Source organism: Lagenorhynchus albirostris, chromosome 2, assembly GCF_949774975.1.
Source record: "Lagenorhynchus albirostris chromosome 2, mLagAlb1.1, whole genome shotgun sequence".
Lineage (NCBI taxonomy): Eukaryota > Metazoa > Chordata > Mammalia > Artiodactyla > Delphinidae > Lagenorhynchus > Lagenorhynchus albirostris.
In genome coordinates, this window is record NC_083096.1 from 127,950,007 (window position 1) to 127,975,416 (window position 25,410).

The following is a 25,410-nucleotide window of genomic DNA, read 5'->3' on the forward strand; positions in this document are numbered from 1 at the left end:
AGGGAAGAAAGAGTGAAGATAATGTCCTCACTGCAATCCTTGGCTCCTGGCTTCCCTAGGCCTCACTTCTCCTCAGTTGGTGAAACTCAACTCACAGACATCCTTCACCAACGCTTTAAGACTCCATTTCAAGTCTGGACTCTGCCCACACTGGTTTTAAGTGAGCTACTTTGGCCTTCTCTTCTCTTTTATCTCCACCCTGTCAAACAAGAAAGCAGATACCTAGGAACCTGCAAGAAGTCCACTGAGTGGTAAGATTTCTGCACATCCAACTTTTTGACTCTTTCTGGACTCTTTCTGGACTTTTTGAGGGTGAGTCCCCCGTCTGATTCATCGTTGTGTCTCTCCAATCACCATTATTGCAATGCTTGGCACACAGCAGGTGCTCAATGAGTGTTCGTTGAATGGCTCTATATACGAATAGTCAGAAGTCTGTGGAAACAGAAGTGGCTTTTCAAACTACCCCACCCTGAATCCATTCATTAAGCAGAACTCTACCAGGTACTGGGCGTTCGGAAACACAAATCTCACGGCGAGAGATGGAGGGGATGCACATGATGAGTGGATGTACTAAAAATTCAACAATCCGCAGTTATAGCTCCATTTTCTGGAAAGCAAAATCTCTCTGTGGCCCCAGGGCCCTTTAAATTTTACTGTGACTGTTTTCTTAAGAAATTCCTGGAGCAGAGCCTAACTTTTGTGTAGGGGGTTGGCGGCGTGCGTATTGGCGGCCTAAGGGACGGCTGGCTTAAGAGTTGCCGAGCGTTCGAGCGTTCGCACGCGAAGGAAACTTCTCAGGAGTCAGAGCGACCCGGTGGAGGGCTGTGAAGTGGGGCGGCCCGAGAATCCTTGAACTTCAAGGCTACGGGGAAGTCGGGGAAGGGAAACTGGGGGTGTCCAAGGCAGCCAGCCGTTTGCAAGACTTCAACGCTCCCAACTCTTCCCCTCTGCCGGCCCAGACCTGACGCGGGTTCGGCGGCCGAACCAGGGAACAGCCAGGGCGTCTGGGCAGGAGGGAGGAGGGCCGGGCCTGGAGGAAGGAGTCCGAGGCTGCCGCCGCCCCGCCCGTCGGGCTGTCCGCCCCGCCTACCCGAGCGAGGCGGAGCCGGCGCCCGCCCGGAGGAGCAGCAGGAGGAGAGGTCGGAGTCGTCTCCAGGAGCCCTTAGAGACAGAGTCCCCGGCAGCGGCGGTGACGGCAGGGGCAGCGCACCGGCAGGCGAGTGAGCACCGAGCGGCGGGCGCAGGTGGCGGGTCCGGTCCCCGAGGGGACAGGGGCGCAGCGCGGGGCGTCGGCTGGCCAGTTCGGGAGCCGCCTCCGAGTTCCCGGTGCTGGGAAGCGAGATGGAGGGAGGGAACGGAGGAAGGAAGGAAGGAGGAAAGAGTGTCCCGGAGGGCGGGGACTGGTCGGGGCACTGGGCGCCGGAGACCGGGATGGGGGAGGGAGGGCAAGGGACGCCGAGACCCGGAGACAGACGGCGCTCTCGCCCTCGACGGGCGGCGGTCGGAGGGCGCAGGAAGCCAGGGGCCCTGCGGGGCCAGGGCTGGGGGCGCGGCCCCCGGGACGAGGGCGGGAGTGGGAGGAGAGGTCTCCCAGCTCGCTCGCTTGCTTCCTGGTCTGCCCGCGGCCGTGCGCCCCGCACCGGCTTGGGGCTGGAAGGCTCCGGCGTTCCCCGCTCGTGCTTGCGGTGGTGCCAGGTTCGGGAGGAGGGCGGACAACTGGGGGAGACCGGGGCGCCACGCCCCTCTTCCCTACTTTCTTCCGTTCTTTCTGGGGACTAGGCGGCGTGTGCGCAGACCTGGAACCCGCTCGGCGCTGGGGGTCTGGCGGGGAAATAGCGGGTCACAGCGACGACTCAGATCACACATCCCGCGAGGGACCCCCGAGCAGTGAGTGGCCTGGAGACTGTATTTGCGGATGGTATGAGGCGGTCAAGACTCAGACGTGAGTCTTGCGTGATTTTAAAAAGTACTGCCCTGACACTTATTGCGTGGATCAGAGTGACTTTTTTTTTTAATTTTAACTAGGGCATATCAATTAAAGCTAATTCTAAAACGCTGTCACTGAAGTCGTCCGACACTCACTTGTCCCTCGCCTTCCGTTTGTGTCTTGTAAACTTGACTTAAACCATTCATAACTTTCGAAAAGACCCCGTGATTCTCGTTAAAACCCCGCCGTGGAGTGAAACTTTGGGCAACTAGAAATCTGAGTGAAGGAACTGCCGAGGCCTGTCATCTTGTGGTCACCCCTGTCCGGGCGAGGTTGTATACAAACAAGTGCACAGAGAAGGAAATGGCCAAAAACCGACGAGAAGGGAGGTCCCCCGCGCCCACGTGTCAGGGCACGTTTAATGGCTGCTTTGAGTGGAAACAAACCGGAATGTATTAGACCTTGTGGAGTTGGGCAAACTTCACATGATTAGCTTCCTTCCCATCAGTTGTTTCCTCCCCCGCCCCGCTACTGTCTTTGTGGACACTTTATATTTCCTGGGGCTGTTGTAGCTTCGTCTGAATAGACTGTCTATAAGGAATCTTTTGGACCTTGTCAGAGGTAGGGACTGTGTCTGTGTGTTCTCTACTTTAAAAGCCGAGTTTGGCTTTGTTTTGAAAGTGCTAGTCACCACACTGCACCATTGCTGGTGCTTCGCAGCCCTGCGTGTAAATTATCGCAGGATGGCGGCCCTCACCTAGGAGAACCAGGAAGGCCAGCAGCGCTAGAATGACGGGGTTGCGTTTAACTGTTGCCAAAACAGTCACATTCAAGTAAGGAGCTGTTTTGATTCTTTAAAAAAAAAAAAAAGTATATGTGTCAGCAAGACCTGTTTTCAATAAACAAACATATGATTCACACATAATTTTTTAAAGTAATCAAACGTTTTACAGAGACTTAAGTGATAAAAGGACTTTGGGATCAACCGTTCAGTCTCTTTGCCTTCTCTAACGGTAAACTAACACCATAAAACCCTGGTTTAAGTCCAAAAAATGCTGAAGAATCTAAGGGCTGCGTCTTTAGGCCTTATAAAAAAAAATGCAGTTGTATTTTTACTGTTTTTAACCCAGGTAATTCAGGAAGGTGTTGAATCTGGACAGCATTTAGCTTTGTGTAGAAATACATAAAAATGTGGATCTGTGTTTCACAAGAAACCGGACAGATTAATACTCTAAAAATTTTCAATGTCACAAGCTCCAGTCTCATTTGAAAGCTCTCTAATGAGATTTGCGGTGTTGGGCTTACGTTGTCACTTGTTGAAGGACGTGGGTGGTCGTCATGTTGTGACAGCAAAATCTGCGTAGTCGAAACACTTGAAGAACTGGCTAGCTAATATCAGATTAGTTTTGTTTACCTCTTTCTGAGAGAAGAAAATTTCAGATTTGGAATTATGTCATTTATTGTGTTGCATTTTTATTGGGTGTTTTTTTTTAAGTTTTATATGTCAGCTTAAGCTTAATTTAGGGAGGCAAGTTGTGGAAGTCAAATTTTTCTGGAGTCTGATTTGGAAGAGAAGCAGCCTAACAGTGGTTTGAGGTATGGTTTTGGTGTGACAGATGTGGATGGGAATATTAGTTATTTAACCGTTTTCAGTCTGACTTGTAAAATGAGGATGATAGTGGTCTCTGTCGTGACGGTTTTTATGAAAGTATATGAAACAGTATTTGGAAAACGTTTTGCACCTAATACACAGATAATGTTCAGAATTATTAGATATTTTATCTACTGACCAGCAGCCGGCTATTGGATACATTAAAAGATGGCAGTTTGAACCTTCTGGAAACACTGGATAGAGCAAATAAATCAGGTAAAGAAGGTACCTGATTTTATAGATAGATGGATAGAAAGGTAGGTAGATAGATTGGTAGGTAGGTAGATAGGTAGGTCGATAAAGCTTCTGGAATGCTAGAGCAATTAAATTCCAAAGAAGTTACCTGGTTTTATAGATATACAGAGCAAGATGTCTATCCATCTATCTGTCTAAAATATCTAAAATAGTTGTTTACATATGTGTGTCATGTTTCTACCACAGTGGTATGAATAATTATGATTACTGGAGTAACAGTTTTAATGCGTTTTTAGTGTGAAGTTACAGTCGTATAATATTTTTAGAGCCAGACAATCATTTCATTACTCATATTTTAACTTTGAAGAGAATTTATATTTAAAATAGTCATGCTTATTAGCCCTGGGTAGGACGTTAAACAGAAACAGAAATATTTGTCTTTTACCTAGTATGATTTTTAATTAAAGTATGAAAAAAATGTGACCTGGAGTATACAGTTATTTTTCACGTACTGATGTCCAGTGCTAACAGATAAGCCTCAAGAAGTGTTTAGGGGGACTTACCTGGTGGTGCAGTGGTTAAGAATCCGCCTGCCAATGCAGGAGACACGGGTTCGAGCCCTGGTCCAGAAAGATCCCACATGCCGTGGAGCAACTAAGTCCGTGTGCCACAACTACTGAGCCTGCGCTCTAGAGCCCACGCCACAACTACTGAAGCCCGCTGCCTGGAGCCTGTGCTCCTCAACAGGGGAAGCCACCTCAATGAGAAGCCCGTGCACGGCAACAAAGAGTAGCCCCCGCTCGCCGCAACTAGAGAAAGCCCGCATGCAGCAACGGAGACCAAAAAATAAATAAATAAATAAATATTTTTAAAAAAAGTGTTTAAGAAAGGACTAGCGGCATTTCATAAACGTATTGTAAAAGCGTTGTGACTGATGGTAAACTTTTGTGAGACTGGGTGTTCCATTAATTCAGGGAATCTACTCATCATGTCATTGACTCATTTGCAAAATTTAAAAAATGCTTCCATCTTGAAAACAAACCCTTTTAAGTGTCTGTTGTTTTCTTAATGCATGTCAGGTGCATAGAATTGGGCCAGTTGGAATCGTGGCTTGTGCCACAGATGACTTCTCATTTACTAATTGTTCCACAGGGACTCAGATCATGCTTATAATATTTTTAAATAACTGTAAAGGGTACAGTATTATTATGAATCATTTCTTGCCTATGACATTATACTCTGAAGCAGCGGAGGACTCGATTGAATAAATTATTGATTCTTTTCTCTCTTAGAACATCATAGCATAGTGATGGATTCCAGGCTCATGCTTCTAGGTGTGTAGCGTGTGGGCAAGTTACTTAATACCTCTGTGCTTCAGTGAGGTGTTGGGAGGGATAAAAGAGTTAATCTCTCTAAAGCATTTAGAACAGTGCCTGACACATAGTCTATGCTCAACAAATATTAACATTAAATTGTTACTTACTGAAATTTTCTAAATGTTATGAGCATACATTACTTTTCTAACAGGAAAACAACTATATGAAATTTTAATGTTTCCCCCAAATCTAAAAAGGCTCAGTAATTTATATAGTCCTGTCAAGCAGTGCTTAAGAAGTAAGAGAATACAATCAGGCAATTCTCATTGTGTCTTTTAAATATGAAATGGAGTGCAGTGTTCATTTGTTCAACAAATTAATTCTCCTAGATCTCAGTCCCATTTTCCTTTCTTATTAGAAACTTGAAAAAAAAAATCGATAATCCATGAAGTCCACCCTAGGTTAGGTTAAGTAGGGGAAGGGTGGTGTGCCCAGTTACAGTGCATTATTACACTTACAACTAATAAAAAAAAAAATTATGGGCTTCCCTGGTGGCGCAGTGGTTGAGAGTCCGCCTGCCGATGCAGGGGACACGGGTTCGTGCCCCTGTCCGGGAAGATCCCACATACTGCGGAGCGGCTGGGCCCGTGAGCCATGGCCGCTGAGCCTGTGCGTCCGGAGCCTGTGCTCCGCAACGGGAGAGGCCACAACAGTGAGAGGCCTGCGTACCGCAAAAAAAAAAAAAAAAAAAATTATGCATAGAAAAGAAAGTACAGACAAATGGATCGTGGGATTGTGGCGCTTCTCCCCATATTTTCGCCAATGAGCATGTATAGAAAATAAAAGATAATCCATTGGTGTGACAATTACTCAGTAAAACCTGGTTTATTAGCTTCAAATAGCAGGATTTTGGTTTTGTTTTAGAAAAAACACCAGCTTGCATAGCAATCGAAGGTCTTTGAGTTACATGTGAGAACTATTTAGCAGTAAAAGAGAGGCCCTTTTGGAAGTTTGCAGGTTTATCTAATTAAGAGATGTTTGAAATTTGGGTTTGCCTGCAGACGCAGTTCACCAACCTTGACTTTATGGAAACTGTCACTTCCCAGATCCCTCATGTCCCAGCCCTGCATCGAGGAGCTGTGTGTATACAGCACCTGCCGCGTGTCAGAGGCCTCTAAGACAGTCACAAAGAAGACATACCTGCCATTAGTTTAATGGGAGAGTTCAATAGGTAAAAAAATATACCTTCAGCACAGTCGTGTGACTCCATTTATGGAGCTGTTCTACATCCTAGGCCCCAGTCTAACCCCTTTACATTTATGATCTTGACCAGTCCTCACAGCAGCCCAGGTGAGAAAGCTGAGGCTCCCTAAGCGGCAAGATGAGGATGTGACCCAGAGTTGTTCTGACTCCATATACTGGGCACTAAGAGCTCTGCCAGGGAGCTGCAGTGGAGGTGCTTCCAGCTAAAGGTGCTTCCTTATGGAGGAAGTTTCGTTTAGAAGCTGTAACTCAAACCAACAGAAACAGGAGGAGAGGGCTCCTCTTGGGGGTGAGATGGCCGGCCTGAGGAGTATTACCAGTGCCTTGCCATTGGGCTCATTGGGCTTCTTGCCCTCTGCAGCCATAGAAGTCAAATCGAAGCTTCCAGAATTGCCTCAGAGACCCAGCAGGCCTGAAGGGATCTGTAGAGTCAGTCTCTCCCATGCCTGGATTCCCCAAGAGGGCCTTGAGCGGAGATGGGGCCACCAGCTGAGTCCTGCTCTAGAGCCAGCTCCCACCGACAGGTCCTGTCTCCCCGCTTCTCTCTCAGGAATAAAGGGAAGAGCGGTTAGGCCGGTGCTTTGGACCCAGGGCAGAGGGTGGAGGTGATTTGACTGAAGATTACTTCTAGGTGGATTATTCCATTTAGTGCCCAGTCTCTTGAAAATCATTTCTAGAGTCACTTAAATGTCTGGTTTATTGCGTCAGGCTTTATTGGGTGTCGTAAAAGTGAAATTTTTTTGCAAAATTTAAAAAATTTAAAATTTTTTAATTTAATTAAAAATTAAATTAAACCATGTCTGGTTGCCATCCCCTGACAAGGGGGGTTTTTGTCTTCTCTTAATGGGTCTGTATTTTGGAGGATTACTGTATAATAAAAACCAGGGTGTTGTAGACTGTTAAAAGACTTCTGATATTTTCACCTCTGCTGGAGAATTAGTAGCTCAAAGAAGATTTTCTTTTAGGTCTGCTTTAGTGAATCAGTTGCTAAGAGTCTTTTGTAATTTTTCACATTCATTGATTGTAAGCACGTGACTTTGGGGCCAGAGGGTCGGGAGGCCTTATATTCCATTTGCTTTCTTACAGAATAGACTACCATTCCTCTTGCAGTCAGTGTCACGTAACTGACATAGTATCCCCGTGGTTGACTGAGAAGAGGAGCATAAGTTCTGATTTAACTTGGGTTGCTGTCATCACAAATGCTCCCCGGGTGGGCTCTGAATCAGTGGTCATCGCCGTGCTTGCGTGCCACGTAGAGAGCATTGCCTTCATCCCCAATGGCCGTGTGCAAACCCACATGAGCCCGTGGGGGTAGAATCTTAACTTCACTCATGTAGAATAATCAGGCTTTTACTTAGCTACAGATGCTACCAGCCAAGATGTCCCTGAGCACTGGACATGAAACCTTTAGCCCCCCTGCACTGGAGCCCTTTGACTAAGATTCCCAAGCTTGCAGTGACCTCAAAGTTTGCCTGCTTTTCAGAGACGAATGATGGCAGTTTAGCTCTCGGTGTGAGCTAAACAAATCTAAGGACGGAAAGAGGGATCAGGATCCAAAAGCTGCTTGGACTTTATCGAGGCGTAGTGAGGACTTTATTGATATGAAACCATCACACCAGGTTTATTCAACCAGAACCTCAGGCAAATTGGAAAAGTGTTGAAGCCAGCAGACTTGGTGCCTGTCCTGTACCTGAACTACCCAGACCTTTTGCAATGTTAGACCGTGACCTGCACATTAGACCATGAGGCTTCATGTGGGCGTGTAAGGTCATGATTGGCTGCTCAGACAAGTTGTCAGGGGAAGGTTGAATGTCTGGCCAAGAAGCGGAAGAGTTGGATTGTGACTTCTTGACAGGGCTGCTTTGAACTCTTGTACAGATTGTTCACTGCACAAGACTAGCTGGCCAAGGAAGTTAAGTGGGGCTCAGCTCTCTCCAAAAACTATGTGTCCTGGGCTAGAACTGCCTCTGCCAGGAGGAGGGGGCACTTCATTCTGACTCCGTCAAGCCTGCAAGGCTGGGTGCACTTGGAGGGGTGGCCTTTTCCTAAGTCACACAAAGGCACAGTCTGGCAGCACAGATTAATAAGCAGCCACAATAACCCTCAAAATGACATGAGCTGGCTGAGTCTGGCACGTAGTAGGTACTTAATAAACGCCAGTGGAATGAAGGAATAAAACCACATTCTCTGTAGTGTGTGCCAGTGAAGTGGATGAGCCAGTGTTCTTTTTAATCAAAAGTAAAAGTGATGGTATCTACTAGGAAAGGCACATTCAGTGGTGCGTGTTCCCTGTGACAGGCTTCTTCGTCTTTAGTTCATCATTTCCTAAGGGGCGGGTAAAGCCCAGCACTTGAGGGGTCGTTGGCGTTGTTTACTCTGAGTCCAGCACCAACAAACGTGCTCAGCATTGCCTGGCACCTGCGGGGCTTCTGCAGTGGTGCCTCCTGGGAATGGACAAAGGGATCCATGGTGTTTATTGACCAGCTGTGGGCCCTCCTCTTGGGGACAGGATGCAAAGGACACTGGCTGCAGGAGCCTTTGGAATTTACCTATGAGTGGCTGCTTCTTGTGTAGAAAGACTTTTCTAGTTTAGGGTAAGAAGTGGGGAGCCTTGTTGCTAAGGCCACTGACAGCTGAGGAAGGGGGTTTGTCTGTGTCCCTTGCAGTGCCAGCTGCTGCTTGCATGCCTCTGTTTCAGGTTGATCCTTTAGAAAGCAGACTCTCAGAGTTAACCTCCTCTTGGCCCCCTCCTGAGGGCAATCCGCACAGCAGGTAGGATCAGCCATGTTTAGTGGGTCAAACTGCTAAGACAGTGGTTCTGTGCATAGAGGTGCTGGCTTGCACTTAGGACCTTGGCCTTCTGCTGTTTTATGTAGAGGCCACACCTTGTGAAAAATGCCCAAAGGTGCAGAAACGTGAACGCCTTTCCCATTTAGGCTGGTTAAATGCAGCTTTCTTCAGGCAAACTCAGATTCCCAAAACAGGACTAGCAGGAGATAACAATTCCTAATAAGGATTTCCCACAGAACTTCTTTCGTTCTTTATTTTGGCTGCGTTGGGTTTTTGCTGCTGCGTGCAGGCTTTCTCTAGTTGTGGCGAGCAGGGACTACTCTTCATTGCGGTGCGCGGGCTTCTCGTTGTGGAGCACGGGCTCTAGGCACATGGGCTTCAGTAGTTGCAGCACGTGGGCTCAGTAGTTGCGGCTCGCAGGCTCTAGAGCACAGGCTCAGTAGTTGTGGCACATGGGCTTAGTTGCTCCATGGCATGTGGGATCTTCCTGGACCTGGGATCGAGCCCACGTCCCCTGCCTTGGCAGGTGGATTCTTAACTACTGCGCCACCAGGGAAGTCCCTCACAGAATTTCTTGAGAGAGCAAACTTACCTGTTGCATTTATGATATGATTTGATTTTACAAAATTCCAGGATTCTCAACTTTTCAGGAATATCTCTCTGTTGAATTAAGCAGAATATTCCGGCACATGCTTTGCCCTCTTTTTTGACATAAATATTTGATGAGCAGCATGCTTCAGCCATTACTGTCCAAATCCAGAAAGCAAATAAATGTGCCTGGCATGCTGCCTGGGAGGGAATCCTCATGTTTCTGCCTTTGCCTCCCATTCACCTCCAGTTCTCTGACTTCTCCTGCTGTAATAAATGTCAAGGGGCTCAGGGACACCCACACCCAGCAGGTGATATCACACAGGGCAGAGACCACCTCTCCATGCGCGCCTCCTGAGCTCTGGATCCAGGTTCCTCTGATTTACTGATGCCAACGTGAGAATTCACCTGCCTCAACCCAGGTTTCCCAGAAGCCGCCTCAGCTTTGTCTCTTCCAAGCTGGGATTGTCCTATTCTTCACACTCCTGTGAAAAATGGTTTATACAACCTCTTCATTTTTAAAAAATTGGTAGTGTATTTATATGGTTTACCCCCATATAAAAAGGTAAACACTGAGAAATCTTGCTCCCATCCAAGCCTTTTCCACATTCTCTGCAGGCTGCAACTTGTAAATACGAGCAAACGAGAGTGTGCATGTGTGTGTGTGTGTGTGTGTGTGTGTGTGTGTGTGTGTGTATTTAATGCTTCCCCTTTCTTTCACAAAAAGTGGTATATATACTGTTCTGTGTCTTGCTTTTTAAAATTAGCAGTCTGTCCTGGAGATCTCTATCAGCACGCTCGTTTTCCATTGTGTAGACGTAGCATGGTTTATTCGACCAGTCCCCTAAGGCTGGACCTTTGAATTGTTCCCAGTCTTTTGCTATTACCCACGGCACTGCAACAAATAAAGGTTTCATCTTGCTTTTGTGCGGGTGGACCTAGAGGATTGATTCCCAGGAGCGGGACTGCTGACTCGCAGGGCCCTGTCAGCCCCTTGGGAAGGGTTGGCTCATTTTGCCCTCTGCTCAGCAGCGTATCAGATGGCCTGTCTCCCCATAGCCCCAACGCACGGAGGGTGTCAGCTCTTTTTATTTTTGCTAATCTCATTGATGAGAAATGGTAATTAGGGTTGGTTAAATTTTTCGAATTGTGAGTGAGTGAGAGGATTGGGGCTATTTGTACATCTTCTCCCGTGGGCAGTCCAGGCCTGCCGATCCCCCCGTGGGCGTTTATTGACCTTTCCTCCTGAAGCTAAGCCTCTTGCCTACACCACTGTCAGAATCTCTAAAATACAGACTTAAGAATGTGATAGCTCTTTTGGGCCCAAGGGTAGAGTGGGCTGCCAAATTGTCAGTGCAAATTCGAGAGAAGTGGAAAGTAGGGTTTTATGCCAGTTGCTAATGTCTGATTTATAAATAGTTTTCGGCTAATGGTATCATTAAACTGCGGCTTCTCCAAAACCATTATGAAGATGACCTTCTAGTCTAGAATTTCTCCCTGTCAAACAAAAACAAGAGAGATTGAGAATATATAAACTCCAATGGCATTTCCTGCAAAATCTTCTAAGAAATCTATATTTTTCCTTTCATATGCATCTCCTGAAAGGTCATACATGCCACATTTTTTTGTGTGTGTACCTGCTGACCTGCTGAATAGGGCTCCTGTTCGCCCTTTGATTTAACCATCAGAGAGCTGTCTACTCTTATTTCCAGGGTGAAAGAAAAGAGGGAAGTAAAAGTACAAGGTAAAGAGACTGGCCAGAGTTCAGGGTTCGACGAAGGGTGCAGGGTTGGAGTTCCACAGAGTCATCTTTCTTTTTTCTTTTTTTCTTTTTTTTTGCGGTACGCGGGCCTCTCACTGTTGTGGCCTCTCCCGTTGCGGAGCACCGGCTCCGGACGCACAGGCTCAGCGGCCATGGCTCACGGGCCCAGCCGCTCCGCGGCATGTGGGATCTTCCCAGACCGGGGCACGAACCCGTGTCCCCTGCATCGGCGGGTGGACTCTCAACCACTGCGCCACCAGGGAAGCCCAGCCCCTTCTTTTTGAGGTGCTCTCTCAGTCAGCTCTTGGGATGCTTTTTTAATATAAAATTAATTTTCATCTTCTTAAAAATGAAATCCACCGAAAGAGAAATTTTGGTTGAGGGAAAAGATGACTGTGTGTGGCTTATTTTTTTATTTTTTGCTTTTAGAAATTCAAATGAGGCAGTCCTGTATAAAGTTAGCCTCCATCTCCATCAAAAAAAAGAGAAAAAAACCAAAACAGGCAAAACCCCAGCACCACAACAAATTCTCCTTCTCAGAATTCCCACATTTAGAAGAGGCCCATGAAATCTCTAGAAAGGACGCTATGATCTTCCACCCCCAGTGGAAGATCAAAAACCTCTCTTTTGAGCTCCAAAATGTGTGGATTATTACCTTGTGAAGTTGGGTTTTCAGCTCTCTGGGTGCTTTGTTTTCCTTCCAGTGCTCCTGTCGCTGTAGTGCTGAGCTCCTGCACTGTAGTCTCAGCTCTGTAAGAACAGGCTCTTGGTCTGTTGTTCTAGCCCAGGACCTAGAAGGGTATCTGCACCTTGGAGCGCTCCATCAGTGGATAAATGAATGCTGCTGAGGGTAGCCGCCTTATGGACCTGGCTGGGTCTTTGTGGTCAGCCATGTTAGTGATCCCATGTTAGCCAGGGGCCCGGTCTGGGGGTCACGTTAGCCATTCCTTGGCCTTTGGGCAGGATGCTCCAGCCCTTGCGCACCCTCTGACGGTGTGCGTGATGGCTTAAGAGCTCAGGCTTGCAGTCTGATTCACCTGGGCAAGTCACCTGACCTCGAAGAGCCTCTGCTTTCCCATTTGCAGAATAAAGGTAATGACACGATATTTCAACAAATCTAAGGTGCTGTCAATTATGAGATGTGCCGTTATTTTATGAGCCGCTAAGAAAGAAAAGGGAAATTGCCGCCAATTCAGCTGTGGCTCCCATTAATCCTAAGAATGTGTTCGTTTTCTATGGCTGCCATAACAGATTACCACAAATTCAGCCACTTAAAGCAACACACATGTATTATCTCACGGTTCTGACATCACAAGTCATCACGGTTTTAGCTGGTTTCTCTGCTCTGGGTTTTACAAGTCCGAAATCTTATTGGGAGGTTCTGGGAAGAATCCATTTGCAGGGTCGTTCAGGTTGTTGGTAGAATCCAGTTCCTTGCAGTTGTAGGATTGAGGTTCTTGCCTCGTTGATGGCTGTCAGCGGTGGGCCACCCTCAGCTCTCAGAGACCTCTCCTGGGTCCTTGCACTTGGACCCTACATCTCAGGTGATGAGTGCTTCTCATGCCTGGAATCTCTTTGACGCCCCCTCTCCTCCATCCTTCTGCTTCCAGCCAGAGAGAGTTCTCTGCTTTTAGGGCTCATTTGCTTCGATTGGGCCCACCTAGATATTCCAGCCTACTCTCCCTTAACTACATCTGCAAAGTCCTTTTTGCTGTGTAACATAACATATTCATAGGTTTCAGAGATTAGGGCAGGGACATCTTTGGGGCGCCATTCTGACTACTGCAGTCATCCTACTATCAGGGATGTTAAAATGTGAACAGAATATGTTTCTTAGAATTGATTAAATACTATCTTTGGTTTAAAAATTAAAGAGCTAATGTATGTAAAGCATTCAGGGTGTCAATAGTAAGTGCTCAGCCATTAACTATTATTATTATAATTAATAGTATGATCACAGTGCTCATATAATGCCCATCACCTTTAACTTCAGTTGAAGTTACTCTCCCAGTTAGATGCACTTGACAAACACTAATTGAGAGAGTGTAGTGTGCGGGCAGCTAATTTGATGACAGTGATGGTGATAGTTACTCCTTGAGTGACATCTATGTGCCGACATGTGCTAGGACCTTTACACACTTCTCAGGCCTTGCAGTAGCCCTCTGAAGTAGGCAGTACTGGCTCCATTTACAGGTGGGGAAGCAGGTTCAGGGAGGTTGAATACTGCTTAGGAGCTCAGCAGTAGTAAGTGGTGGTGGCGGCATCTTGCTTTGAATCCAGGTCTGCTGGCTGTGCAGTCAGTGCTCTTTGTGGCACCATATTACCTGTCCCGGTGTCCACCAGGTGTGTGGGCTGGAGGCGGTGGCCTCCTGGAAGGGAAGGGAACACAGGGGAAGAGGCATTGCCCTGAGATGTGTCTCTCTTGTACTCAGATGTTTCTTTGCTCTTAACTGTTTAGCTTATCAAGGAGAAAGGTCCTCTCTCTTCATCCTTTTTTCCAGTTTTCAATAAACACAAAAAAGATCTTTTTTCATGCAACAGGTATTTATCAGTTACCAACTCTGTGAGGATACAGCTGTGAACAGTATTGTGACTTACAATGAGAAATATATATACGATCTTTGTATAGTTCCTGAAACCTTTGGAATTTCCCAAGTGATGAGAGCGATAAAGGTGTCTTTTGATCTGTTATTGAGGTGACTTTGGGACCACACCTAAGGATGGGGGATGTTTTCCTGGGACACAACCATGTGATTAGAAGGGTGGAACTTTTGGTCCCACCCCTCAGACCTCCAGGGCTGGGAGAGGGGCTGAAGGTTGAATCAGTCACCCATGGCCAGTGATGTAATCAGTCGTAGCTATGTAATGAGGCCTCCATAAAAACTCAAAAGGACAGGGTTAGGAAAGCTGCCGGTTAATGAACAAGTGGAGCTATGGGAAAAGTGGTCCCCTCCGAGAGGGCATGGAAGCTCCGTGCCCTTTCCCTGCACCTTGCCCTCTGCATCTCTTCCATCTGGCTCTTCCTGAGTCATATCCTTTTATAATAAACCTAGTGATCTAGTAAGTATAATGTTTCTCTAAGTTCTGTGAGCCGCCCTGAGCCCTTAACCTGTGGAATCCGATGCTATCTCCAGGTAGATATGTCAAAATTGAGTTGAACTGTAGGACACTCAGCTGGTGTCAAGAATTGCTTGGTAGTTTGGAAGCCTCCACCACAAATTGGAATTGGTGACCAGAACACTTTTATATACTGTGTGTGGCTTTTAAAGGGAGGAGAGTTAGCATTGGGGAATTTCTGCTTTTTGAACTATTTTAAGTGTAACTGGGGCAAAGGGGAAGGGAGAAGAGGAGGAGAGTGGTTTAGCAGAACTGGAGTAAAAATAGTAGCTACCTGAATGCAGTAAACTACTCTAAGATTGCAGTCTGCAGCATTTTCCCAAGACACAACTGCAGATTATCTTAGGCTCTTCAAATTCAGGTAGACATTCTTGAAAACCAACCTCATCATCTTGCCCTCAAAGCCTGCTTTTCTTCCTGCCTTCTTTAAGTCTGTAGACATCCCCATCCACCCAGGATGCCAAGCTCTGGACCCCTGAGTCCTCTGAAACCCCTCCCTCCTCTTCCCCTCCCTCCAGCTCAGATGCCCCTGGCCTCCACCATACCCTGCCACATCCACTTCCAAACTAGTCCGCATGCCTGGTCTGCTCTCCTCTACTCCCACTGCCTCTCGTCCAGATTGTCACCGTGGCTTCCTAACTGACCTTTCCCCTGCACGCTGCCACCAGGGTGATTTTTCTAAAACATGGGTTTGAATATGTCACTTCCTGTCTGGCAGCTCCCCAAAGGCATCACAGGCTAGTGGTTAAGGCTTCACACTGTACAGGTTCAAGGCTGCCTGTGCTTCTTACGTGCTCTGGAATCTTGGAAGAGTTATTTAGTTGCCTTGTGCCTCAGTGTCCCCATCTCTAAAATGGGTGTAATAAGCACCAACCTCACAGATAGGTTGTGGAATTTAAATGAGTTATATGCATGGAGCACTTAGGACAGTGCCTGGCACACACAAAGCCCTCCATGAACATTATTAACCCACAGTCCTTGATACCACGACTGTAGCTCACCTTCCCTACTGCTCTGCACCTCATCCTCCCACCCTCTCAGTGCCGCACAAAGCTTGCTGTGCGGACAGACTCTTCGCTAATGGTCCGACGCTAGCTAAGTACCCACATGGAGAGAACACATTTAGACATTTTCATAGCAAGTTTTACATCTCCTGAATCTAATGAAAAATTTGGCTTGCATTTTATATTTCATTTTTCTATCAGTTCTTTTTATTGCATCTTATAAAAGTATTGGTCGATGGTGAATTAGAAATAAAACCGAAAAGCTGATCTTTCGCCAAGGATAGTTTGAAAAGCACTTCCCTGTTCCCACACATCCCAGCTAGTTGATTCATCCTGGCCAGGTTACCCATATTCACTGTGTAGCCTTAAATCTCTCTGGATTTCTTCACGCTGTTTCCTCTGCCCAGAGTTTATTACACATTTACGCAGCACCTATAAGTGCTAGGTTCTGGGGATATAAGAGTGAGTAAGATACTGCCTCTACTTTGAGGAAGTTTCCCTCCAACTACCCAGTGAGTTTTTGCCTGTGTTTTGAAACCTAGAATAATTTTGTTCTTTCTTTCACCCATTAAGAAAACATTTATTAAATACCAGCTGTTTACGAGGCACTTGATGCATTCTGCTCCTGCCCTTAAGGACCACCAAACTAATGGGGGTGCGGGCCACGTGTGAACAGACACAAAAACAATGATAATAGGATGGGAGGGTTAGAGAGCTGTGTGAATAAAGACGTGTGAAGTACAGAGGAAGGTGTGTCTGACTTTCCCTTGGCCGGGCAATGACTTGGGAGCTGGGATATGGTTTCACAGGTACAATGGAGGAAGTGTCATCAAAAACTGAAGATCCAGGTCCTGAGGTCAAGCCCAGGTCCAAAGCCCAGAGCTACCACTCACTAGTCATGTGACTTTGAATGACTGACTCTCCGTCTGTCAGGCTGCTATAACAAAATACCATAGACTGAGTGGCTTATAAATGATGGAAATTTATTTCTCAGAGTTCTGGAGGCTGGAAAGTCCAAGATCAAGACACCTGCAAGTTCAGTGTCTGATGAGAGCCTACTTCTGGGTTCATAGACAGCCGTCTTCTCACTGTGTGGGGTCTATTTAATTTTTATTGAAGTATAGATTTACAATATTGTGATGATTGGCTTAAGAAGGTGTAATGTACACGGGAGTATTACTCAGCCATAAAAAAGAATAAAATATTGCCATTTGCAGCAAAATGGATGGAACTAGAGAATATTATATCACTTGTATGGGGTCTCTTTTATAAGGGCAGCAATCCCATTTATGAAGACTTCACCCTCATGACCTAATCACCTTCCAAGGCCCCACCCCCAAATACTATTACATTGGGTTTAGGATTTCAACTTGAATTTTGAGGAGACACATTCAAACCATAGCACTCTCTGAACTTCAGATTCCTCATCTGTAAAATGGGGATAGCAATACCATTCTACCTCACAAGACTGTTTTGAGGCTCGCCTGAAATTACTATATACATAATGTGTTTAGAACTGAGCCTGACATATACAGCTCCATAAATGTTAGATCTTATCACTCTTGTGGTTACCTTTATTCCCCTACCCTTCCTACCCCTATCTCGGGGACATATTTAAACTTTCCCTTGTCTGGGTTTCCCGTGGCAGGCTTTTCAACCAGCACACTGATTATTACATTGAATTGTGTAGTTTTACCTGCATGTCTCTGCCTCCCCTCCAGAATGTACTGTACCTCTTGAAGCCAGTGACATTTTTTCCTCTGTCTATTGCCAGTGGCAGACAACGTTCAACTCATAGAAGACTCAATGAATATTTAGAGAATTTATATTGTATTTAAATTTGAGCACTTCTTGTCAAAAAGCTTTGTGAAGAGTCTGGTTGTTATGGACTGAATGTTTGTGTCCTCCCAAAATTCGTAGGTTGAAATCCTAATCCCCACAGTATGAGGATATTAGGAGGAGGGGCCTTTGGGTGGTAATTAGGTCATGAGTGTGGAGCCCTCATGAATAGGGTTACTGCACTTACAGAAGAAGCCCCAGGGAGCTGCCTTGCCCCTTCCGCCATATGGGGACACAGTGAGAGGATGGCCATCTGTGAACCTGGAAGTAGGCTCTCACCAGACACTGAATCTACCGGAAACTTGATCTTGGACTTCCAGCCTCCAGAACTGTAAGAAATAAATGTTTGTTGTTTAAGACACCCAGTGTATGGCATTTTTGTTATAGCAGCCTGAATGGACTAAAACACTGGGCAAACATTAGTTTCCACTTTGCAGATGGAGAAACTGAGACTCTAAAGTTTCTGTTACTTGCCTAAGGTCAGGGAGCTAGTGAAGGGCAGAGGTGAGATTAGAACCTTACGTCTCTTGTTTTCCTGTTTTGTGCTGCCTTGTCAAGTCCACCCTGTGAGCTGGGGGTATGTCTGGCTGCCGGCCAGACTCAGAAGCTCCTATCACCTGGTCCCACCTGTATCAGGATGGCTGAGTAGGCAGGAACCAGGCCTGGAGAGACCTCTAGACACACCCTCTCTCCCCACCCATCTTGCTCACTGCTGCCCCAATGGTATTTATGGGTCACACCGTTGGCAGTGAGCGTCCACCTAGAAACCTGGGGTGGAAGTGGGGGACAGAGGCAGCCTGTGGCAGGCAGGAGGCTGCTGGAGAATGGAGGAGAGAGGGAGGGCCTTGTCTAAGAGTGAGTGATTTGTAACAAGGCCACAGGGATGAGTCAAGGAGGAGGAGCCCAGTGAAGTCAAGAGGTTGGAGAGTTGGGAAAACTCTTGTAAGGCTATCCAAAGGCAGTGAAGCTTTCTTAGACTTCTTTTTCCCTCCAGAAACATCTTGATGCGTCTCCCTTCACACCCTCTATGAAAGGGGCACCCTTTACGCTCTGCTGAGGAATATCTTCTGTGCTCTAATCACTTCGATTGGGTTGTAGTCTTTATTGTGGAGGCAGGGCAGGGTGGTGAATTCACAACGAGGACTCTGACCTCAGACTTTCTTGAGAAAAGTTTAAAATTTATGACTTCGTACATTTTTTTTTTATTCTTTCATTAGGAAAAAAAGGAAAAGAATTCACAAAGGGAATAGGATCTAGTGGCTCAGGTAGCCTGGAAAGCAGAAGAGCCCAGGGTCATGGTTTGCAGACTTGTCTGCATATTGGCATCAGCTGGAGAGTGATTTTTAACAATCAGAGAGGAGCCCTGGCTGCACCCAGACCTGTGAAGTCAGCCCCGCGGGCAGGGGACCCAAGGGTGGCCATTCCTGTAAAGCTCCCAGGTGGCCCCAAGTGCACAGTGAAGGGTTGGTAGGGGTGCCCCGAGGGTGGCCTTCTTGATGCCCGAGGTAAGGCTGGTTCTCTGCAGTGCGGATGATTGACGTGAGGAGAAGCCGTGACTTGGCCGTCAGTGAGTCTTACGGCCTCTGGCTCATTTCCTCATCTAACTATGGGGTCTGGGAGCAGCCTTGGCGATAAATCCTCTCTCCGCATCAGCTCGCAGAGCCCCTCCCTTGAAACACGCTGAGCTGTACCCTTGAGCTGTCTAATCCAGCTCTTCCCACTAATGAACAAATTATCGGTGTATCCTGTTAGGTGAAAACAGAAAGGAGCATCTTTGAAGGGACAGTGTCACCATTCCCATTTGGACACAGTCACCCACAGTGGAAGAGCACGGCACCTCTGGGTGCGAGAGGGCTCTCGGTCCAGGCCTCTCTCTCTGGCAAATCACACCACCCCATGGATAGTTTTCTGGAGAAAGGGAATCCGCTCAACTCATGTTACTCACGAGTCATGTTCAACGTGTGTTACTCATGGCCGGGTTCGTCACGTGGAGCCTAGGAACAATTTAGTGTTTTTGAGGAGCATATTGCAGGCTCTTGACTTTTGACTGGAAATGGCTTTAATGATCAACATTCGTTCTGTTTTATGTCCAGTAGCATATATTATTTTTATCAGGGATTTAGTAAAGGAAAAACTGTGAGGGAAGGTGACCTGTAGAATTCACATTCACAGAAATGATTTGTGGGTTTGTTTCGCTGGATACAAATACAATTTCATTTTGAGAGAGAGGTTTTTTTGGATTGAATGTCCATTCCCCATAGATTTCCCCATTCCCCCTTGAGAGCTAGAAGCCTTCCGTATGGTAATGCTTTCCAGAAGCATCTGAAAGTGAGAGTCCCTCGGGAACTTTTATGGTCACGTGCCAAATTAAAGTGAAAAATGGAATCTCAGGAGTGCTACTTGGTTTTGAAACTAACTTCACTTTTTACAGCTTTGACAATGAGAAGGAGAGGGAAGTAACGTTCTTGTGTGCCTGCTTTTGACCAAGTGTTACAACCTTATAAAGGAGGTATAATTAGTTCACTTTACGGAAGAGGAAACTACAACTCAGAGAGGTTCAGTAATTTGTCCAAGGCTGCACAGCTCATGAGGAACAAAGCCAGAATTCAAACCTGTTTCTGTTAGACTATACCATGCTGATCTCTGGTACTAAAAAAAAAAAAAAGCAACAACAACAAAAAACGCACTTAACTCCTTAAGTGTTAATTTTCTAGTACCTTTCAGAGACTTTTCTTTTATCGTCCACAGAAGATTGTCCTGAGAAGCATATAAAACATAGAAGTGCATAAAAGCATTGTAAAACCTGAGGCTTAACAGAGTCCGCATCTATCGGAGGACAGAAAGTCCAGAGAAGAGAAAGTGGAACTGCTTCCTGGCAGGTACCATGTTTATAAAGAGCCCAGCAATCACTCATGTGAATTTGTTTTTAAACTGACTCATGACAGCTGCAAAGACTGGAATTATCAGTTCTCAGCTCAATTGTCTTTTTATTATCTGTGACTTGCCCTTGTTAAATATGGCGTTGTAATAGGTAGGAACAGCTTTGCTGATTGTTAATAGGCTTTTGGGTGACGGTTGCATTGAATGCGTGCGTTTTGGTTATTTCACCAGAAAACAATGCTGAGGAAGTTTAGAGTAAATGTTGGAAAAGTGACAGAATTAAAGTGTTGGCGTTCTCCAGAATTTCTAAACAGGAAAGGCTCAGGGCTGGCAGGCTACAAAGGGGTATGAGGGGACAAATCTGGAAGTTGTGTTTGCTAAACAAGAACAATTTTTTTTTTTTTTACTTTGCATGTTTTTCTAATGTTTTCTAAAGATGTTTTAAAATTTATACTTTATAAAGTGAGACAGTGTTTACTGTCCATATTGAAAAAAGGGTTCCTGCAGTGGCAGAGAGGAGGAGCCTGACTGGCAGAGACTAATCCCAGCGCTGCCACTTGCTACTGTGTGACCTTAAACAAGTTACTTCACCTTTCAATGCCTCAGTTTCCTCTCCTGGAAGATGGAGATGATATTGCACCTTCTTCCTGGGGTTATTGTGAGGCGTAAGTAAGTGAACATATATAAAGTGCATAGAACTGTGCCTGACACTGAGTAAACTAGACGCCCAATAAACGTTGCCATTGTTCTTTTAATTAATTGGAGTTTAATCTAATTGGAAGGTCTGATGGAGACAGTGGTAGGGAGGGGGATGTTAAAGTTCTTCCAGGCCAGCCTTTTGAGAATCCTGCCAGAATAGGTAATTCTGTTCAGCCCGATGATTTGAAGTCCATGTTTTTAATTCTCACAGTACTCCAAATTTGTATTTCTACAATATAGTATAGTGGGAAGATCATTAAGCTATTTATTTTTTAAACGTGTTGTAATTCCAGCTGTACTTTCAAAAAGTGTTAGATGCAACCTCTGTTGAAACTGTACAGTCAGTGGGGCAGAGCGACAGCCGGAAGCTGTCAGGACCTCTGTGCAAGAGACGTCATTGATGCAGGTGCTGGGCGGAAGGGCCCCAATCATCTGTTCCTCTGAGAAACCAATACCTCGCCACCAGCTCCCCCCAAGTCAGAGTGAACAATGTAGTTTTCATTCTGTGGTGCAATGAAATGTTTTCTGGAGTTTTCTGGAGAAATATGCTTTTTTCTGGCCCTAAACGCCAGCAGATTTGTCATGCAGGTCCTTACGTGAGGAACACTGGAGATAGATTCCTGAGTATCTTCAGCAGTTATTCCTGGGGAACATTTGGAGAGACTGTTCTTGTGGCCATTTCTCCTGTCAACCCTTGAAGTAATTAGAAGGATGTTATTTAATTCTCATTCAGTGACTGTGCTTCTACAAGAAATAATTAAGTTCAGGTCCATTGTTCTCTTGCTCTAATTTGATACAGGGTCAGCCAGGAGGTCCTAGGGAAGAAGAGTGGGGAGAGTTAGGAGCCTACCATCGGGAGTTTTTGGTACAGAATTAAGGAAGGTTACAGTGGAAATGGGCCATGGTGATCGTGGAGCCCAACTCCTGCTTTCTACAAATGAGGAAACTGAGGGCCAGAGGTTGGCCTGAGTTTGTAGAACTAATTGGTGGCACCCCCCAGGACTCTTGGCTTCAGGTCCAGCTGCCTGGTCTACCCAACTACACACCTGTCATAAGTGTGTCTTCAGAGCAGCTCTGTGCAGTAGGACTTTCTGCAGGCTGGAAATGTTCAGTCTGTCCAGGATGGTAGCCACCGGCCGCATGTGGTTCCTGAGCACTTGAAATGTAACTAGTGAAACCGAGTTGTATTTTTTTTTGCTTTATTTCATTTTAATTAATTAAAATTCAAATGTTTATAGCTGCATATGGCTAGTGACAACCATTTCGGACAGTCCAGCCTTGGAGACATTGAGGAGGAGAAAAAGGCCTGTCCTCACCTCCTACCTTATTCTCACAGGGCGAGAGGCTCACCTTTCCGGTGGCTCAGGTGCACTTGGTCTTGTGCCAACCCTGGAGAGTCAGCCTTCGCCAGTCACCCCCTCTTTCTGGATGAAAGGTGGGTCCTCTGTGAAGTAGTGGCTTGGATTGTATCTCCCTCCAAAGTCTCATCGTGTGCAGACGTGGCTCTCCACTGATCAGCAGTGTGACCTTTGGAAGGGTGCTTAGCCTACCTCTGCCTCAGTTTCCTCATCTGTCACCTGAAGTTAGCTGCTCCCTCATCTCAGTAATATCGGGAGAGTCTTAGAGTAGGAAATCAGTGAGAAGAAATCCCTTTGAAAGCTTTCTTTTAAAAATGGTCTTTGATGTCTGGAAATATTTTTGGCTTTGACACAAGTCGTGGGTGGGTTTTCTTTTCTCTAAGGTGCCGCAGGTGATGAACTTACTGTGTCGAGGTGATCCTCATGGCCAGAGTGGAGACAAATACCACGCAACCCCTATGAAATACAAGCTGGGAGACATTGTCCTGATGACAGATGACTGATTTGATCAGTGGGTGCTAGTTTTTCCTAATACTCTTGCTTAACGTGGCATTCCCTCATCTATCTCTGCAGAGTCAGCTGTTTCATCTGAGAAAACAGAGTGGATCCCCTCTCTTGGGAACTGTGGCTCCCCTCTCGGCTTCTCTTCCTTGTGCTCCTTTTCTCACGGCAGCCTACGTAAGCCCCGTGTGGAATATAATCGTCAGTAAACAGATAAAACCCTCTCAGGGCTCCTTAGTGATAGCCTCTCCATCAGTGGTTCTCAAACCTTGTTCCCAGGTGGCGATTCGCCGCTGGCATGCCCACAGCTCACTGGCGGGCCTCGAGTCTCTTCAGAAGTGTGCCACCACATTTTGATCAAGGCATAAAATGTACTTTCGCTACCACGGGATAAGTAGGTCTTCTAGCCTGCTGTGAGTGGAGTAAAACTTGCTCTGAGTAGCAGGCAGTGAAACATGAAGCTGGGGCCAAAGAAAGACGGCTAGGTTGGCAATCGTGGGAAGTTTGCCCCCAAGCACATGAGACAGCCGGGTAGGGCCAGCAATGTGGTCAGCGTTGGAGGGTGACTCTTGCGGGAGGGTGACCCAGGGCGAAGTGGCTTAGCTGCAGATGCCGTGGAAACCCCGGGAAGCATTATTTTACTGCAGCTGGGTGTGCCTTGTGATTATGGTTGAATGGTTTAGTGTCGTGTTGAGTCTTTTAATTCTTTCAGTGGTGCCACCCAAAACTGTAGCGTCTGTTTCCCGCCCCTGAGGTCCCTCGGGATGGCTGCGGGGAATGAGGCAGGATCTGAGGGTACTTGTCGGAGCTCTCCCTACCCAGAACCTTCAGAGCTGTCTCAAATATTCATATTTGGGGTTTCCCTGGTGGCACAGTGGTTAAGAATCCGCCTGCCAGTGCAGGGGACGCGGGTTCGAGCCCTGGTCTGGGAAGATCCCACATGCCACGGAGCAACTAAGCCCGTGTGCCACAACTACTGAGCCTGTGCTCTAGAGCCCGCGAGCCACAACTACGGAGCCCGTGTGCCACAGCTACTGAAGCCCGCGTGCCTAGAGCCCGTGCTCCACAACGAGAGAAGCCACCACAATGAGAAGCCCACACACCGCAATGAAGAGTAGCCCCCGCTCGCCACAACTAGAGAAAACCCACACGCAGCAACGAAGACCCAATGTAGTCAAAAATTAATAAATTAATACAAAATTAATACATAAAAATAAATAATTTTTTTAAAATATTCATATTTCACAAATCTACCTGCTGAAGAACCTTTTGTAGAAGGGATTCCTCGGCTTATTTTTTTTTTTAAGTTGAAAACCAGTACTGTAGAGCAGTGTTTCTCAAATTTTAGCACCAGAGTCACCTGGAGGACTTGTTAAAACACGTAGTACTGTGAGTCAGTGCGTCTGCATTGAAAATTGCATTTCTAACCAGTTGCCAGTTGATGCTGATGCTGCTGGTCCAGGGACCACACTTTGAAAACTGAACCACTGGTTGATTGTAGAGAACTCACGTAATCATAATAACTACCTCTTCTGTGTCAGGTACTGTGTTACATGTGATAAATTCAGTCCCATTTGAAGCTAAGAACCTTATATGACTATCCCCATTTTACAAAGGTGAAAACCAAGGCATTGCAAACTGAAGTTTCAATAACTTACCCATCATTAAATTGCTGGGCATCAGAGAGCTGGAATTTGAACGGAGGTCTGGGTAATGCCAGACCCCTTCCCCATCTAGGATGTCATGTGCCTTTCTTGTAGACCACTTGTTCCCAACCTGTGGTCCAAGATGGGGATGGGGTTTGCAGGTCCAGTCTACATGGCCCGCAGACTGAATGTCTCACATATTGGATGTCTGTTGTACACATGCATTTTTGTGATAAAGGCACTGTGAAGTCATATTAAGTGTCTCAGCTGGACACAGTTAACGTGGAGCGAGCATTTTCTCTCACAATGGGCCCTGGAACGACAGCTACTATTACTAAGGGCCTGGGAAGTTGTTTTGTTTCTTGTTTCTGATGGCAAGAAGTCATCTAGAAAAGATTGGGAATTATTTCACTAAAGCAAGGTGTCCGGTTACCTTTTCTAAATCTGGGCCTTGGGGAAAGAGGAGGGAGACATAATATGAACAGATTCTCATTCGAGAAGATTGCTGCACAGAGTAATGCAGTGGTGTGGATTGATTCCGCCAGGGACTCGTGCAGTCTGCCCTCAGCTGCCGGCCCCAGTGAGGACAGGATTTGTCCACTCCTTCTGTCCCCCAGGCCCTGCCCCATCACCTCCCCCAGCCCTGAACCCGCTTTCTGCGCTTCCTTCCTCCCGCCCTGCTCTGCTGCTGGAGGCTGTCACGTCCAGTCGCCTGGATTCCTTCCCCGTCAATTGTCTCCTCTCCCAATTGCGTTTTCGCTTCTCCGCTGTCTCATTCAAATAACATTTTTTTTGGTACACTCACCATGTAGCAGACACTTCTTCCCCTCTCCGCACATATGTGTCCCGTCCTGCCAGCTCTGCTCATAGTTAC

At 46.5% G+C, this 25,410-nt stretch overlaps 1 protein-coding gene across 3 annotated transcripts in view; it reads left to right on the top strand.

The window, feature by feature from the left end:
• Positions 1-779: 779 nt before the first annotated feature.
• Positions 780-25,410, top strand: part of GNG12 (G protein subunit gamma 12) — a 124,881-nt gene continuing 100,250 nt past the window's right edge. The window contains exon 1 of one of the 3 annotated variants that reach the window (XM_060139784.1): positions 780-1,220. The gene's annotated coding sequence lies outside the window, so the exon portion shown is untranslated. Of the gene's footprint in view, positions 1,221-1,779; positions 1,943-25,410 lie in introns of those variants that run through there. The other 2 variants (XM_060139782.1, XM_060139783.1) reach the window with 2 other exon arrangements.